Source organism: Cantharellus anzutake (assembly GCF_015039405.1).
Source record: "Cantharellus anzutake strain C23 chromosome Unknown EI90scaffold_86, whole genome shotgun sequence".
Taxonomy (NCBI): Eukaryota; Fungi; Basidiomycota; class Agaricomycetes; order Cantharellales; family Hydnaceae; genus Cantharellus; species Cantharellus anzutake.
The window spans coordinates 221,115-231,512 of NW_024067036.1; the positions used below are offsets into that span (position 1 = coordinate 221,115).

The following is a 10,398-nucleotide window of genomic DNA, read 5'->3' on the forward strand; positions in this document are numbered from 1 at the left end:
CAACTAGAGTTACCCCCACTAGGTTCTAAGTGCCAGTCAGTAAGTTAGGGCACGGACGTGTCACTAGGCACAGCGCTCCTGGCAGAAGTCGCTGAGGCCAAAGCCCTCCGTTACGGAGACATTCCTTCGTCTTAAAATCTGGTCTCTGACAATGTGCCCACCCGAACATGAATATTGGTAGGTCGCAGATTTGGAGCACCAGGTTCCCCTCAGGAGCCAGTTGCACCACCAATCAGTTTATCAAGTGATGCTACTACCAGATGCACCGACAAAGGTCAGGAAGGTAGCGAAGTCAGGAACTGGGCACTGCAAGTGGGAGCAGAGACCAATACTCTGAAGATGGTAGGAAACACTCCCACTCACTCCCCAAAGGATTAGGGAAGAATGTAGGGGCTAGGGGTGTCATGATTGACAGGTCCGTGGAAACAACTAGGGGAAGAACTCGAGGTAACACTATGTAATCTTCAATTTCTTGTCATGGTGGATTTCCCTAAGGGCCTCTGTTGCCCTTACCAGTCAAGTGGCCGCTCACAACACACTAAGTACACAGACTTCAAAAATGGAGGGAGAGGGGGGAATCGTCTATTCCATTTCAATCGCTACGTACATATACCCATACAGCAAACATACAATTTGTGAAAAGAGTCCGAAATATATGGGTTTGGCTGAGCTAAGCCTCCACCAACAACGGTGGTAAGGTTTGGCTGCCTGTCACAACCCGGTGTTCCCCGGGGTTAGACGACCTCCTCCCCAACCTTCTCCCATGCCCGAACACTCCCCGCACACTCCGCTCACCACCCGTCGCCGTTGAAAGAGGGCTCGCAGCTCTCTATGCCGACTAAGCTCGTGGGGGCCAAACTCCCTAAACTCCTACTTTCTTGACTATACTCTGCTTATCTCGATCCTTAATGTTACAAAAATGGGGCCGGAAGCGCCCATTTTCGTCCGTTCTGGTGCAGGAATAGGGAAGGGGGTTGGACATAAGGGTTTACAGATGGTTTCACAGATGGTTTGACATGTGGTGTAACAGATGTTAGCACAGCGGGTTTTTGGTTAATTATTGATTGGATAAACTTAATTACTATACAAATCATGTGATACAGAACCCATAAGAGTCTAAAATGGGAAATTCCCATTTCCATAACACTTAACTCTGTGGTGAGTTCTCCGGGATTTCCGCAAGGTCCGGGCTCAACAAATCCACTACCCACTCATTGCAGGCTAGATTGTTGCCCTTATTCCTACTGTTGGAATCCACTCACTCACACCCACTCTAGCGTGTCCTAGCACCTTAGAGAAATTGGGGGAGGGGAGAACTTCTTTTCAAAAATCCGGTATGTACAGGATTATATCTAATAATTATTTTTAGAAAGAATAGATGGGGAATATTGGTACCATATGGCACCTGGGTACCCTATTAGGCGAAATAATTGAAAAGGGTAACAGTGACAATAAAAGAATATCAATCAATAACTGAAATGATGGCAAAATATGAAATAAAAGAAAATAAGCGATTTCTCAACGGATTTACGGAATTATGAGCCTAAATTGGAAATGTAGCCGGAGATAACTTTCACACAGCCAATAAACATTTTTACCAATTTATTAGACGCCGTGGGAATGAGTGAGGCTGGAATTCTGGGTTGCCGCTTGAGATTCCCACGCCCGCACATGCCCGTGCCTAACCTGCCTAACCTAGAACTCCGTCAAATCTCCACCGATTAGGACGTTCTTGATATCGTCGGAATCGTACGAATTAGCACTACTTTTAGATACCAAATTCGTATCGAGTTGTCGCATGAATGAAAGGTGGTTTTCTAATCGTGGAAACGGGTATCTGAGCCGGCACTGCGCATGGGTGATTATCCTGCCTACACCGTCTCACCCCTTCCCACCACCTCTCCACAACCCCTCTCCTAATTGTCGTTGAACGACCTAGCGGTGCAGTGCGCCGCGACCTGTTGTCCCATGTTTTGCCGCACCTTGTTATCTCGTGGCGAAGGTCACATTTGACCTTCACTGTCTTGAACACATGCTTCTTGTTTGTTTTGCTCCTTCTTTTCTCTGCCCGCAATCTCTGCGAGATCTGGCGACTTATTCCCTATTCAGTTCCCTAGCGCTTAAATACAGCTTGTAACTAATGCTTGTACTGTAGTTCGAAATCAACTAGAAATTCACCCCTAAGCTTACTTCTGTTCCCCATAAGACCTCCGACCTTCTGAAGTATTGGGACCGCGTCGAGAATGAGGTGCAACGCTCCTCCTCGAGTCATTGAAGCCGAAATCCCGGCTCACTCGCCTAAGTAGCCTCGGCCTCAAGATTGGTGGGGTTATCCCTCCCTAAAGCTCGGTCGTGTGTAGGACGCCTGTACCACTAGCAGGCAACGTTCAGTTGCCTATGGCTACCATCAGCGAAGCTTCCCACGGTTCTGACAGTATTTCAAACTCCCTATCGCTCTTGATGCCCTTACGATGTCACGACGTATGACTCGCTCGCAGGTCAGGAACGCTGTGGCAGGACCTTCTACAATGCCTTATAGAGACTATAGCTCTAGTACGCCATTTGAAAGAGGTAGGACAGAGGAGAGACAATTTGAGAGTTTTACGGTGGGCAATGAGTACTACCCATGCTCCTCAACCCCGAGAAGGTGATGCTGAGACGCTAGCAAAAGCGACTCGGACAACGACTTTAAGGGTGGTAATGAGGGCGAGGAAACAGCTCAGGCTCTGCCACTGCTGGTGACTGAGAGAAGGACTTCAGGCGCTGCAGCTGAAGCAGCCGCTGCGGCTACCAAAGACAATGGTGAGGATGACATTGAGGAAATCAATCCCGAGGAAGTCGATCCGAAGGATAAAGTCAACTTCATGCTCACCAGAGCAATCTTGGAACTAACCCACACCACCCACAGCATCCACCTGATCATCCCTACACCTCCGCCACCAGCACCACCTCCTCTGCCTCCATGCCACGAACCCGACCAGTTTGATGGATCAGACCCTAAAAAACTCCGCACGTTCTTCATTCAATGCGAAGTAAATTTCAAAACTCGAGCCTACGCCTTCCCCGATGAATCCGACAAGGTGTTGTATGCGGTGTCATACCTAAAAGGGCCGGCCCTTGACTTATTCAAGCCCGACCTCCTCCGCAGTCATTGCCTAGGTCGAGAACCATGTTGGATGAACGACTGGGAAAGGTTTGTGCACGAGTTGGAGTGCAACTTTGGCCCACACGACCCTATTGGCGAGGCTGAAGAGTTGTTATTCAACCTCACAATGAAGGATGGGCAGCAAATTGGTAAATACATGATCGAATTCAACCGCTACATGGGCAAGTTGGATAATTTCGGCAAAGGGGCACTCTGCACCATGTTCTATCGCAGATTACCTGATTGAATTAAGGACGAGATCACTCGTTTTGGTAAGCCCACATCGTTATACGACTTACGAGACCTAGCTGAAGATATCGATGGCCACTACTGGGATCATAAGGTTCAGACCGAGCGGTGCAACAAGCCCATTCATGATGCTAACGACAAATCGCCATATAAATCCTCTCCCGCAAAACACCAACACCCTTCCGACCCCCACCCAACCCAACCCTAGTAACAAAACGCCGAAGGACAAGGAGTCCAACGGCAAACCAAAACCCGACCTCACCACAAAACTTGACAAAAATGGCAGGCTCACGAAGGAAGAGCACCAACACCGCTTCGATAATAAGCTTTGTATGTTCTGTGGAAAGGCCGGTCATGTAGCGAAAGATTGCTACAAGGCTGGCTCTAGCGCTTCCAAGGCTAGAGCAGCCAAGGTGGCAACGCCTGAACCGGAGTCAGACTCGTCATCTGACCCAAAAAATTAGCTGGCAACCATCCGGACCATGCACAATCAGATGGTTGCGGTCAACCGGTTCGTGCACAGAGGGAGGTGCGCTTGAACGCGTCCGCCCTCTCCAGCCCCAATTCTTTCTCTGTCCCGGTTTCTTTTTGTTCCATTGACGGTCGATTTCCTAGTTCAAGGGGGAATGCCCCCGGCTTTCCTTTGTTTTCCACTTCCGGGACTTCTGTCTCCCATTCGGATATGTTCTCTCCTGATGGTCTACTTTCTCCAGACAAATGTGATCCCCCCATTGTTTTCTCCGCTCTCATAGATTCTGGTTCCTCTGACTGTTTTATTGATACAAAACTGATTAATAAAATAAAGATCCTGACCTATACCGTAACCCCTATGCAGCTCCACCTATTCGACGGCACCACAAACAATGTGATAACCCGCACCATCGACCTCCCCATCTGTTTCATTACCGGTGATGTTACCCCGATGACATTCTTTGTCACCCCATTGGATGGCTCTTGTGCTATTGTCCTTGGACATAATTGGCTCGCCCGATACAATCCGTTGATTGACTGGGTAAAGAGCAGTTTAACTTTCCAGACGTCTGAACAATCCAGTTCGATCCCCCAGAGCTCTCCTGAACCATCACTGAATGCTGTTCCTCCAGCGGACACATCGGTTCCCATATCCAAAGACACACCGAGTAATCCCAACTGCCAGGCTCCTTTGATCGAGTTAGTCAGCCCTGTGGCATTTGTCTGCGCTGCCCGACTTGAAGGTTCTGTAACCTTCAGCCTGAGCATCCCATCCCAAGTGAGCAAGCTGTGCTCATCCACCTTGTCCGAGCCTGCCGACCTCGACACCGTACCGAAGGCCTATCACGAATTCGCCGATGTGTTTAGCAAAAGCAAGGCTAACACTCTGGCGCCACATTGTGAGTTCGACCTGAAGATCGAGCTAGAGGAAGGTGCGCACCCCCCGTTGGGAACCCTGTATTCCCTATCCCCGACCAAACTTGAGGCTCTTCAAGCATTCCTAGACGAGCACCTGGCAACCGGCTTCATTAGGCCATCTTCATCGGCTCACGCCGCACTGGTGCTCTTCGTCTGCAAGAAAGACGGATCGCTCCATCTTTGCGTGGATTTCAGGGGCCTCAATCGGATTACAAAGAAAGATAGATACCCACTGCCTCGCATAGCAGACCTGCTAGATGCCCCGAGCCGAGCGAAGGTCTATACAAAACTCGACCTGCGGCATGCCTACCACCTTGTGTGCATCACTGCAGGCAATGAGTGGAAGACCTCGTTCTGAACCCGCTATGGTTCCTATGAATGGCTAGTCATGCCATTCGGGCTCACCAATGTACCTCCAGCGTTTCAGCGGTTCGTCAACTCTATCTTCACCAACCTCTTAGATGTCTGTGTTGTCATATACCTGGATGATATCCTAGTGTACTCTGAGGACGAAGCCTCCCATGAGGAGCATGTCTGGGAAGTCCTCTGAAGGCTTCGACAGCACGGGCTGTTCACCAACCCGAAGAAATGTGAGTTCCATACCGAGACTACGGAGTACCTTGGGTACGTACTTTCTCCTAGCGGACTTGCCATGTCCTCAGAGAAGGTGAAGGCCATCCAAGATTGGCCTGAGCCCTGTAAGGTAAAAGACATTCAGTCTTTCTTGGGATTCGCCAATTTCTATCGGCGATTCATCCACAAGTATTCCGATATTGTGGTACCACTGACCTGGCTCACCCGAAAGGGGGCCCCTTGGGTATTTACCGACAATTGTCATTCGGCTTTCCAACGACTTAAGGACACCTTCACTTCCACCCCCATTTTGACCCATTGGGTTCCTGACGTGCTGATCATAGTCGAAACTGATGCCTCCGATTACACGATTTCAGGCATTATCTCTATCTGCTGTGTGGATGACGAGATACACCCTGTCGCTTTTCGTTCAAGGACGTTGACAGCACCGGAACTCAACTACGACACCCATGACAAGGAGCTTCTAGCAATCTATGAAGCATTCCGAGGGTGGCAGCATTATTTGGAAGGTTCCGGTACCCCCGTCGATGTGGTTACTGACCACAAGAATTTGGAATACTTCTGCCCCACGAAGCTCCTAACGCGCCACCAGGCTCGTTGGTCTGAGTTTCTCTCTCAATTTAACTTGGTTGTCCATTTCCGCCCAGGAAGACTCAGCGTGAAACCAGATGCGTTGACTAGACACTGGGACGTTGAAAGAGGGCTCACAGCTCTCTATGCTGACTGAGCTCGTGGGGGCCAAACTCTCCAAAAGCTCTACTTTCTCTCTTGACTTAACTTTGCTACACTCTCTTATCTCGATCCTTAACTCCGTGGTGAGTTCTCCGGGTTTCCGCAAGGTCCGGGCTCAACAAATCCACTACCCACTCGTTGCAGGCTAGATTGTTGCCCTTATTCCTACTGTTGGAATCCACTCACTCACACCCACTCTAGTGCGTCCTAGCACCTTAGAGAAAATTGGGGGAGGGGAGAACTTCCTTTCAAAAATCCGGTATGTACAGGATTATAAGAAATAATTATTTTTAGAAATAATAGATGGGAAATATTGGTGCCATATGGCACCTGCATACCTTATTAGGCGAAATAATAAAAAAAGGGTAACAGTAACAATAAAAGAATATCAATCAATATCTGAAATGATGGCAAAATATGAAAATAAAAGAAAATAAGCGATTTCTCAACGGATTTACGGAATTAAGAGCCGAAATTGGAAATGTGGCTGAATGAAACTATTACGCAGCCAATGGGCATTTTTACCAATTTATTAGACGCCGTGGGAACGAGTGAGGCTGGAATTCTGGGTTGCCGCTTGAGATTCCCACGCCCGCACATGCCCGTGACCTGCTGTGCCTAACTTCTCCAACACGGAACTCCATCAAATCTCCACCGATTGGGACGTTCTTGGTATCGTCGGAATCGTACGAATTAGCACTATTTTTGTAGATACCAAATTCGTATCGAGTTGTCACGTGAATGGAAGTGGTTTCTGAATGTTGGAAGCGGGTATCCAAGCCGGCTCTGTGCATGGGCGATTATCCCGCCTACAACGTCTACCCCAAAGAGGGGGATAGGGACTACGCTCGCATAAACCCTCAGAATTTCTGACCGGTGTTCACACAGGAGCAGCTCGCATCCTCCCTAAGAGCTACATACCTTGCCGAACCCATGCTACGAGTGAGCTCCCTCATCAACGTTGATGCCATCCACGAAGACATCCTAGCCGCCCTCCCTGCTGATCCTGCCATTGCCAACTACCTTGCCGGCCCGATCCCAGAGGACTCCCATTGGTCTCGAGATGTAGATGGCCTATTACGGCTAGACAACCGAATCTACGTCCCCAATGCCAACGACCTCCGGCTTCGCATCCTGAGGTATAAGCATGACCACCCGCTCTCTGGCCACTTCAGGCAGAACCGAACCTTGGATCTGTTACACCGAGAGTAGACCTGGCCGGGCGTCCGTGTTGGAGGAACTGTGTGCTATGGGAGGCCGGACGAGTTTTCCTACAGCCACATTCCCACATCCGAGCGAGGAACTCGCCCGGACAGCCACATTCCCGCAGTAGCGTGACTACTTGGTCACAACACCTTTTCTTCTTACTTAGTTTGGTCACTTCGGACTTACCCGCAAAGTCCACAAACTATATTCAATCTTTTGAATTAGTTTCCCTTTTCCTCAGTTCTCGCGCATATAGTGAGACTGAGGTTAGTTGTCTTTCTTTCTTTCTTATATCTTATAACTCATTGTATATTACCTTATAGCTTTACTACTAGGTAATATAATAGTTCTCGCGCATATAGTGAGACTGAGCTTTACTACTAGAGCAAGCAGTTATTCCGTTAGGTTATGAGCCTGTTGGAATTTGTACACGTGGTCTCAGGAACCTTAATGCATAAAATATGGACATTCTGGGAGTCGAACCGCAGAGCCCTGCATAGGTACCTTGAGTGTGTTACCATTACACTAAATGCCCGCATTAGGCGGAGGTGGTTTCTTACACACCCCCTTCACATTGGATTGAGCCCGTGATCCACATGTGACCCTAACCACCGGGCTTCCAACAGCCCGTGAGCCGTCACCCCCTGAATTCATATTCAGGCCGGACTTACTGCTAATCTCCTACATGTCCACATCATGTGGTCTGAAGCAGCCGGATTTGGGTCCTTAGTGCTCTGAGCTACACCCCCTGAAACTTTGTCAGGCCAGCTAATTTAATGCTTGACTTCACGTGCCCATCTCACGTGGCAGCAACCGGATTTGGGTGTGCTCGGTGACTTCCGTAGAATGTCCACCATGTTGGAATTTGTACACGTGGTCTCAGGAACCTTAATGCATAAAATATGGACATTCTGGGAGTTGAACCGCAGAGCCCTGCATAGGTACCTTGAGTGTGTTACCATTACACTAAATGCCCGCATTAGGCGGAGGTGGTTTCTTACAGTCCGCACGTTCGTCAAGGACTATGTGTCCTCCTGTACAGCATGCACCCACACTAAGGCCCCACGACACAAGCCATATGGCTTGCTCAAACAGCTACCTATTCCCGAACACCCGTGGCACTCCATATCAATGGATTTCATTGAGCGACTTCCCGACTCCTCTGGCTTCACAGCTATCTTGGTTATTGTCGACTGGCTATCAAAGCAGTGCATCTTCGTGCCAATGACCAATACCATAACAGCCCCGGAGTTAGCGAAGTTGTTCCTCCTTCATGTCTTCTCCAAGCACGGCATTCCATCCCACATAACCTCTGATAGGGGTTCAGAATTCGTCTCCCACTTCTTCTGCTCCCTTGGCAAGGTGTCAGGGCACACCCGCCTGACCCGGTTCCACCCGGGCCCACCTGGGCCCACCTCACCCGCTCACCCGCTCACCCGCTCCCCGCTACCCATCCTTCCTCCCTCTTCCCCTTTCCTCCCTCTTCCCCTTTCCTCCCTCTTCCCCTTTCCTCCCTCTTCCCCTTTCCTCCCTCTTCCCTCTTTTCTCTTCCTCCTTTATTTCACTCTCCCTTTCTGTTTATTCTTTCTATTTACACGGACCACCTTCCCTTGTATCATTGTACTGTTGATGTCATATCCGTGCATACCCGACCCCGACCCGACTTCCGGACCTCCACCCTCTTCACCTCCGGAGTCATAACCTACCGCTGCCTTTCCGATACTCACCTTCGGTCTCGGCAACACACCCCTCCTCTTACCTCTCCGACCCCTTCTCCGTCCGTTCCGATACTCATCTCGGACCGAACATCTCCCTACTCGCCACCCTTCCTACAACTCCGCTCCCCCCTCACCACACCTCCACCCTCCTGTCATCCCCTACGCTATCTCCGTCCGTTCCGATATCCACCTTCGGACCTGACTACTCTTCCTTACCTTCCCCTCTCTCATTCCTCTGCCACCCTTCCGCCAAGTTACGACCATCCACCGCTGTTCCGTACTTCACACTCGGACACCGTTCGTACCTTACTCCGAGCCTCCGTCATAGTCCATACCTCGGACTTTGACTCCACCTCGGTCTTAGTCCATTGCATTGGTGACCTCATACTACGTGAACACCATTGCCAATATTCCTCGGACTTCCAACCCCGCCTCCGTAACCTCCGTAACCTCCGCAACCCCCGAGCTTCGCGGACCGCCTCCGGCACTCTCGCCGTTTGTAATGTATTTCTCGCAATTCCCCCTCATCCCTATTTGGACTACTGCTTCTTTCTATTCTAGCCAGTTAGTCATCACCCCCACTTCCCCTCATCCTCCTGCCCCTCTGGGCCTCGCCCACTCTACCTCCTTTCGGATGTATCACAGGTCTTGCCCTATGACCTTCGGTACCGCTCCGCTCCCTCTAACCCTTTGTTCCCGTTCGGACGTCTTCGTTCCGATTCGGTCACCCTTTGTTTCTCCTTGTGCTTTTGCCCCTTCCTTATATATCGGCGCTTGTACATACTCGTCTGTTTCAGTCCGAAATCGACCTGAAATGCCCCCAAGAGACTTCCTGCTCACCTACTGTGAAATTAAGGACCAAATGGACAAACAGCAATGGCACAGCGCTCCGCTTGAGTCGCTGAGGCCAAGGTCCCTCCACGCTAAGTCTCCGATTCCACTCCGGAGTCGTCCGTTTCCGCCCATCTCTAACAGTATTTCGGACTCCCCGTTGCTGTTGTCTAGTCCCGACATCGAGCACCTGGCGCCCGACTGCCTCCACCTCCTGCAGTCGACCGCACCCTCTGTCTTGGCTTCGGGTAAGCCACCCAACCCCCACCTTCCTTCTTCCACGGTCCCTCGTCGCTTCGCAGTACACATCACCCGCTGCGTCGCTTGGGAGCCGTCTTCTATCGTACGGACCAGTCTGGTCCGTACCCTTCGACACTGTCGGACGCGTTTGACACGCGCCCCGACACCACTTTTAGGTCCCTGGGAGCCGCCTTCTATCACCTTCACTCCCACACCTCGCCCCTCGTTTCCCCCTGCCTCTCGGTCCTTCCGGACCTCCACACCCCCGTCTTGGACGCCTCGTCCCTGACCTCC

General features: G+C 50.5%; 1 non-coding gene across 1 annotated transcript; it reads right to left on the reverse strand.

The window, feature by feature from the left end:
* Window positions 1–7,777: 7,777 nt before the first annotated feature.
* EI90DRAFT_t238 lies at window positions 7,778–7,850 on the reverse strand. Its single transcript has one exon. It is a non-coding gene; the product is annotated as a tRNA-Tyr (tRNA).
* Between the last annotated feature and the right edge of the window lie 2,548 nt (window positions 7,851–10,398).